The following is a 7935-nucleotide window of genomic DNA, read 5'->3' as shown; positions in this document are numbered from 1 at the left end:
TAACTAATGAAGTAGTAGGGTACGGGTTGGTAAAAAAAAATGTAAGTATCCCCCTCTAGTTGCATCTAAATTATCTGGGAAATGTAAGAGGAGGAGGAACTTGAGAGTGGTGACCCGCTGTGATAATAGTGTGGAAAATAGGAGGAGGAGCTAAGGGCACCTGGAGGAATTAATGATCCAGGCAAAGCTGAAGTTTTGGATGTACCTTGGCACCACCCTACTTGGTGGGGCAGTTTTCTCCATCAGTGTGGGAGAAGGGGTGGTAATAAAAATTAAGAGGGAAAAATTTAAGATGTGCCTCAGTCTTTTCTTCTTCTCCTGGAGAGGAAGCCCAACAATGGTAGCATTTCGTTTTCATGTTGGTTTTATATTTGTCTGTTTATGTGTTTGTACGCACATGCCCACGTAGAGGTCAGAGGACAAACTCCTTCCACCCATGAATTCTGGGGACCAAACTGGGGTGGAAGGGCTTTTATCCACTAGCCATTCTCACAGCCAGTCTCTGCTTTCTCTTCAGAGTTCAGAGAATTCTTCCCTGACTTAATTACCTACTCCACCATGAGTCCTACACAAGCCAAAGGAGCAGGGTGCCTTTAAGAGTAACTCTGGAGGGTCACGCCTTTAATCCCAGCACTCAGGAGGCAGAGGCAGGTGGATCTCAGTGAGTTCGAGGCCAACCTGGTCTACAGAGTGAATTCCAGGACAGCCAGGCTGTTACATAGAGAAACAGTGTCTCGAAAAACAAAAACAAAAGCAAGCAAACAAACAAACAAGAGTGATTCTCATTGGCTAGAAGTGTTAACCAACTAAACAATAAGTAAATAACTTTTAGAAGTCAGGTTTGCTTAAAATTAAAATACAAATTGCCTCTCTTCTTTTTAATTCTAATGCTAATAGTTTAGATAAAATAGCTCCCCTTTCTTGGGGTGAGTCACCTAAATGAGCCACCATACTGTGTTGGTAGAAATGCAATTGGCCCTTGGCATTTGCCACCTCGTGACACTGGACCCTCTAGGCTTCAGCTACATTGTGCAATAGATGGTTATAATAGTGGTTCTCATTTTACAGGACCATTAAAAAGATTAAATGGGAAAACCAATACAAGCAACGTACTTATCACAGTGTCTAATAAGGTACTTAATAAGTAGCCCATAGGATGAGTCGTTTGAATAGTAACGTAGCAATAGTATGTTGAACAGACATAATCTTATCTGCTTGATTGATGCAGCTCTATAAATACTGCTATATAGTTGGCTTAAATAAATTCATTTTAATTAATTTAATTAATTTAACTTTTATTTAATTTAATACGTTAATAAAATAACTTATTTTATTAAGTAGACAGAAAGAGAAGAGACTGTGGAATAGATCATTCCCAGCCCGGTAAGAAAGTATGCAGTAACATTAAGCCTTCCCTAAAATCTGAAAGCTGGTATGCTGCCTTTCCCCGTGACGTGACCCTCCAGCTGCCCGGACCTGTTATATTCCAGTCCACTTCTTTCCTTGAGCCACAGGCTCCAAACAGGCGTGCTTTTGCTCCACGTGGGTCTCTGTATATACTGGTTGCTTGGGAGACTCTCGCCGGGCGGGGCTATATTGACGCCACAATAGAAACAAGCCAATAGCCGTGACGTAAATCAGTGACGCGACGCGGGGTGGAGCTTTCCCGGCCCGGACGCAATGAGGCGGCTGCCCTCTGGGTGGCGCCGATTTCCCGGGGAGGTCCTTTCTGGGCCCCCGGCGGAGGTGGGGGAGAGGCGGGCAGGCACCGAGCGAGGCCAGGGAGCCCTCTGCGTCAGCCACTGCTCGCTGCGCCGCGCCAGTACCAGCCAGGACTCATCCGCAGCTCCATGCTTGTGCCCGGTTCGACTCGTCCATCCTCCGAGAAGAGGCAGGTACGTGCCACCTGTCGCAGATCCAAGAAGGGGAAAGCCGGGGTCAGTGCCAGCTTGGAGGCTCGGGAAGTAGGGTGTCAACCGCAGCCTGGGCAAGCTGGACATGAGAAGTGTAGGGCGAGGGCCAGCTGTGCGGGGGGAACTCCAGCTGTGGGTGCCAGTGTGTGAGAGGGGCTGCCAGCTGCCAGCTCAGGGTGCCAGGAAGAGCCATCTGTGTGCTGATCAATGTGTTCTGAGGAAACTCTGTTACCGCGGGTACCGGTCCCCGTGCCCTGTGTGGTGTGTGACCTGAGAATGACGCCTGGACCCTGACATCCTCTCTTCCCACGTGCGCGTGCGGCTACCTCCCTCCCTGTTGTCAAACCTCCTGGGGTTGTGGTCAGTTTTCCGAAGGGGGGGAAGGGGGCTTGGGGAAAGCCAGCAGTTAAGCGGAAGGGAAATTTTTCCACCAATCCCAAATCAGAAAGAGGCAACTTTAAAATTCTCACCAATCCCAAAGCAAAGGCAGCCATGCAGTGTTCCCTGGCAAGCAACTAGCCAAGCGAAGTCCTGGCCAACCCCTTCCAGCTCTGATGAGGAGGGAGAACTCCCAGCTCTTGACCCCAGTGCTTTTGAGAATGAAGCCGGATTGAAGATCCCGGTAGGGACTGCTTATCTCTCCAAACGTAGGAATAAGCACACATACATAGGCACATGCATAATCCACAAAACCAGAGGCTTGAAGAACTGGTAGATGGGCTAGGGTGGGGGTGTCCCCTACTCTTCGATGCTGTAAATGCATGCCACTCTGGAATGAGGACTGGAATGAGGGCGTCCTCTGAAGTGCATCATCAGGACCTAGTCTGAGTCAGTACCCTGTGCTGAGACAGGGTGGAGGCACCAGCCCCGGGGCCTTCCAGTCTTCAGGGAGAGCCATCAAGAAACAGAAGAATCGTCTTGGGAGCAGACAGGTGCACCAAGACCAGAGACGCCCTCCTCTAGTAACCCTGCCCAGCCTGCCTTTGCTGCCCTGGAACCCTGAGCCCTCCAACAGGTAGACTGGAACGGCTTCTCTGAGGCTGGGCATTTTCCTGGCAGCCCAAGGAGGCCACGCTTGCTATTCTTTTCTGAGCAAAGGGGAAAGGAGCCCAAGCAGGCTTGGCCTTTCGCCTTGGGAAGGTGGCAAGATTTGTCTGCCCTTTCCATTTTGGGGACATGGACCAGTTCGGGAAACCACAGGGCTGGTCTCTGGCATCAGTGCAGTTCCCTGAGGGGTGGCCTGAGGCCTTTTTCTTCTAGGAAGGGTCACCGTCTAGGAAAGGTTGCCTGCTGCAGCTAACAGTAGTAATTAGATAAGAAGTGGAAATAGTCTGTAAGATTGTAGTTTATCAAGCTCTTGCTATGGTCAAGGAAGCTTAAAACTATTGTTTCAATCTCATCACTGTGAGGGATACCATAATTGCTATTATTGTTATTATTCATGGATTTTTTTGCTTGTTTGTTCATTTGGGGTTTGGGTTTTGTTAAGACAGGGTTTTTCTGGGTAGCCCTAGCTGTCTGTTTTGTAGACCAGGCTGGCCTTAAACTCAGAGATCCTCCTGCCTCTGCCTTCCGTGGGGATTAAAGGTGTGTGTGTGTGTGTGTGTGTGTGTGTGTGTGTGTGTGTGTGTCATCACCCTGGCTCTGTTATTCATGTTGTACAAATTACATAGCTAACATTCAGAAAGCTGAAGTACCCTTGCAAACTATCTTAGATCCCATAAGGGGAAGAAGGGGAATGCGGGTCTAGATGTAGAAGTCCACCATTAAAAAAAAAAATTTTTTTTTAGATTTTAAAAGTAGTGGACGGACACCTGAGTGCTGGTCCCCAGCCTCTCTCTGCCCATGTGCCCCGTAGCTAGGTCCTCCCCATCTCAGAATCCCCACAGCTGGACTGACGACACTCAGTCTGTGACTGACAGCTCTAGAGAATCCACCTTCTCCATGTTTAGGACTCCAATTCAGTCCCAGCCCTCGGCTCTGCCCCCCCCCCCATTCTTCCTGGTTTACTTCCAAATATCCCCTCCCAGCTTTCCAGCTAGTTCTCCTCGGCGATCACCCGGCGAGGGAAGGTGGGCCGGTCACTGCCCCTTTAATTCTCCTGGGGCTTGGAATGCAAGTGAGTTGCCATCTCTTCGAGGTCAGATAAGATACTATATATATCTAGCTAGCGTAACCTGAGCTCCGGATTACCCAGCCCCAGTTAGACTCCAGCTTCTGGACTCTACACTGCGGTCCCTTCCCTGCTGGGAAAGAAGCCCCCAGCTCCCGTCCAGTACCCCTGGATACAGGTCAGTAGCTCTCTCTTTGGTCTCTGAGCCTCAAGGGCAGCTGAGTGACCCAAGTGAGCCCTGAGTGGGTTTGGAGGAGCATGATAGACGCCACCCACTGGCCTGTAACCAAGCCCAAATGCTCCTTAAGATAAGGGAGCCGAGGACAGCTGAAGCCCTCAGGGGAGAGAGATGGAGTTCTCTCAAGAGAAGGGGTCACCCACTGGGAAAGGTACCTGGGCAGAGGGGATGGGAAAGAGAATTGAAAACTATCTCTGCTTCCAGGAAGCCTGTTTCTTTGCTTTTTCTTGGACTTACAGAGATATTCACCCTTCCTAACCCCAAATCAAAAACACACCCCATAGCAATGCCCCTGTGCCTACCCACTTCTCCACATGTCAGGATGGTTGTTGTAATCTCTTCAGTCTCTGATCTCTTTATCCTACCTCCTCATCTCCCATCCCCTACCCAAGTCTTAAGGTACCTTCCCAAACCGTGAATAATAGAGACTGACACAAATTCCTTTGTACCATCCCCCAAAGGCGGAAGCATCCTGTGATAAGTGGGTGGGTGCCTGAGAACCAGCCTCTAATAGAGAGAGGGGTGCTGGCAACAGAGCGGAGGTCAGGCTGGAGCCCAAGGGACCTGAGAGGAACAGATGGTATAACATGTGAATGCATACTACCCCTGTCCTCTTGTCGTTTTCTCCACATCTGCAGAGTGGACACTTGTGGCCCGAAAGAGTAGCAAGGGATCGAAGCAGCCAGGAAGACAGGTCACCGACTGTGACAGGGTCCCCTCGCCTATCTTACCCCTCAGGTCAGCACATTCTGATGCAATTAGCAAGCAGCTTTGGGAAGCTCTGAGGTCACCATGGTGGAGGTTCCCAAGCACCTAGTGAGACCAACTGGGACTCCCCACTGACCTACCCTGAACATCTGGGTAGGAGGAAAGGAACTTAGTGCTGCTTTGGGTGTGCCCGTGATGTTTGTCTTGGGGGGAGCAGGAGGCCGCTGTCAGGCAGTAGCAAAGCCGCAGACGTGGATATGCCTTTACCTCGGGAAGGTGAGCACATGCGGACAGAAAGGGGCATGGAGTCTGTGGAGATGTGGGGCATCACCCATCCCCTGCCTCCAGGGCCAGGAGTGTCTGGGATTCTTGAGGGTTAAGCCACTCCCCTAGCTGGGCAGGTTAGGGAGCCCTTCACGTGAGCTACAGGAAATGACAGGGACTGATGACAGTGACCTGATGCCAGGAGGTTGGCTGCCTCAAGGGACCGGGGTTCATTTCAACCCCTGACTCACCTAGTGTGGGTACCCAGGGAGTGGGCTAAGCAGAGCCATGGGTTGAAGGTTCAGGGGTATGTCCACCACCAGGTTGGGGCCCAGGAGTCTGTGCTGGGGTAGATGCCAGTACCAGGGGACACACAGAGCTTGGCACAGCCAGTGAAATGGAGGCCTCTCTCACCATCTCGCGGCCGATCGGTATTGTGCTGCGGCTCAGGTTGCACCAGGCTTCACTTTCATTCCCCTACAGTGGAAAATCCAGGGGCTGCTCCTGCAGGAAGGAGTGTTTCCTAGAGAAACGGACATCTGCATCCTGAAGGGGGTCCTCTCTCGATTCTACAGGCCCACCCTCCCAATCCGGGGACAGGGGATAGTTTCAGAGTGACAGTAGAGGGCCGAGCACAGGTCCCGTCCAGCTCTGGTAATACAGCAGCTCACTGGGAGATGAAAGAAGTATTTCCATATCTGCAAGTAGACATATTGTTAGCGTCTACTGCTTAAAGCAGCCAGGAGGACTGAGTTAATCCAGCATAGCCCAAGTCAGTGCAGTTTTAAATGTTAAAACCTTCTGAAATATGAGCGATAAAAACGTCATTTGAAAGACCCATTAGGTAGGGGTGGTGGCTCATACTTATAATCCCAGCACTTGGAACGTGAGATAAGATGCAAAGTTTGAGGTCAGCCTAGTCTACAAAGTAAGACCTGTCCCAAAAATTCACTATTTAAATCTTTTGTCCATTTAAAATTATGGATTTCCTTTTCATTTTAATTTAATATAGACAAAATAGCCTTTTCAATTATGTTTGTAAGCCTGAGTGGTTATGTATCTGAAAAAGTTCAAGCTTGCATCCACACTGAGACTTTAGGATTCGACATCTGAGCACACCACCAGGAAGGCTAGGGAGAGCCCTGAGCATATGGTATGAGGCTGTCCGGCAGATAAAATCAGAAGCTGCATACAAGATCCCCAGTGAGCTTAGTGCCTGGTCTATAGGGGTGTGGGACCAGCTGGCTGGAAGCCACAGCTGGATAGCTCCCGTGTCCCCCACAGGAAGCTGAATGCATCTATGCACAACAATGCCAGCACGCCAGTTTCTGGGGAAATTTTTTGCAAAATGATGGGGGAACCTCAGAAGGGAAGCAACAACACCTCCGTAAAGATGGCATGAAGAAGGAGCATGAGTTGGGACTACTCGCCTTGTCCAAGGTGGTAGGCACCTGGGGAGGCACAGTCAGGAGCCACATGCCTGAACTTGCCAGTTGTGGATAAACAATGAAAGGAGCCAGGCAGCAGGGGCCCCACACTGGACAGGGAGGAGTATGGGGGATCCCAGCCAATAGGCTGGCCTCCCACTGCCCCATGAAAGAGCCATTCAGTCCCAGCCGTTCCTGTGGCAACAGGGAGACTCGAAGCCATGTGAGTGCTGCCCTTCCTGTCCCTGTCTTGCGCAGCAAGGCCACAGCCAGATCCCCAGCAGAAGCTCCCGCCCATGGTGCATTCTGTAGCCTCCAGGGACTGCAGAACCAGGTAATGCCAAGGGATACCAGCTTAAATTGTCTCTCACCTAGAAGGTCCTGGGACTTTTCTCCATTAAGAGTAGGGGGATTTTAGAGGGGTGGAATGTGCAAGAGAACCCTCTCCTAGCCCTGGAAACTGGGAGGCAGGCATCAGAGCTGAGTGGCAGTTTCCCAGAGGCTGTGATGGAGTAACTGGTGGAACTGGGGGGAGGGGAGAAGAGAGGCTTGGCAGTTGCCTGCCAGATTGGAGCAGGCAAGAGAGCTGGGATTGGGGAGCCTTCCCCAGGGTTCTGTGCGCTAGAAGATGTGTCCAAGCCTTAACAGTGCCAACACTGTCTGTCCCTGTTGCTGTATCTTATTTGGCCTGGGCATTTGTGCGTCATTCTCGGGGCTAAGAGAGGTCACAGGCTTGGGGCACTGCCCGCAGAATACCAATCCCTAGGAGCCTCAGTGTGGGAGAAGGGAGGGAGAGCCGTGGGGAGGAGCAATCTGATTGGCTGCTGTACGTCCCAGAGTCCAGAGCCTGAGACCTGGAGTCTCTTTGACTTTGCATTATTGATGGAGCTCTCCAAAGTGAAATAGAGCAGGACAGATCCCCTGCCCCCATCCCTAAGCCTTTGCCTGCCACCTCCCACCCCACCATGGTTTCCCTCTATCCCTGCTTCAGATCCTCTCCCAGTTACTATTTCCCTGAGCAAAGTGGAAGTTGCATGGGAGGAGGGAACATAATGGATAAGGAGGTGTGCATGCGGGGTATTGGTGTCCCCTGAGCCAGGCAAGGAAAGGACAGACCGTAGAGATAGACAGGCTCTCTGATGCCAGCCAGGACTCAAAATTGCTGGAGGTCTCTGTCCTGTGGCCACCAGCTCACCTTGCACCTCTACCTCTATCCCAAGCCTTGATGAGTAGCTTGAGTTCCTGTAGCCTTCTGCCAAGCTCTCTGCATTT

At 51.0% G+C, this 7935-nt stretch overlaps 1 protein-coding gene across 4 annotated transcripts in view; it reads left to right on the top strand.

Moving 5' to 3' along the window:
• The first annotated feature begins 1708 nt into the window (after positions 1 to 1708).
• The window catches only part of Usp2 (ubiquitin specific peptidase 2), a 28416-nt gene continuing 22189 nt past the window's right edge, over positions 1709 to 7935 (top strand). Inside the window, exon 1 of one of the 4 annotated variants that reach the window (XM_075966247.1) lies at positions 1709 to 1895. The gene's annotated coding sequence lies outside the window, so the exon portion shown is untranslated. Of the gene's footprint in view, positions 1896 to 4114; positions 4205 to 4916; positions 5003 to 6907; positions 6998 to 7935 lie in introns of those variants that run through there. The other 3 variants (XM_075966246.1, XM_075966248.1, XM_075966250.1) reach the window with 3 other exon arrangements.

This window comes from Microtus pennsylvanicus, chromosome 3, assembly GCF_037038515.1.
Source record: "Microtus pennsylvanicus isolate mMicPen1 chromosome 3, mMicPen1.hap1, whole genome shotgun sequence".
In the NCBI taxonomy this organism is placed as follows: Eukaryota; Metazoa; Chordata; class Mammalia; order Rodentia; family Cricetidae; genus Microtus; species Microtus pennsylvanicus.
This window is presented reverse-complemented; position numbering and strand designations above follow the sequence as displayed.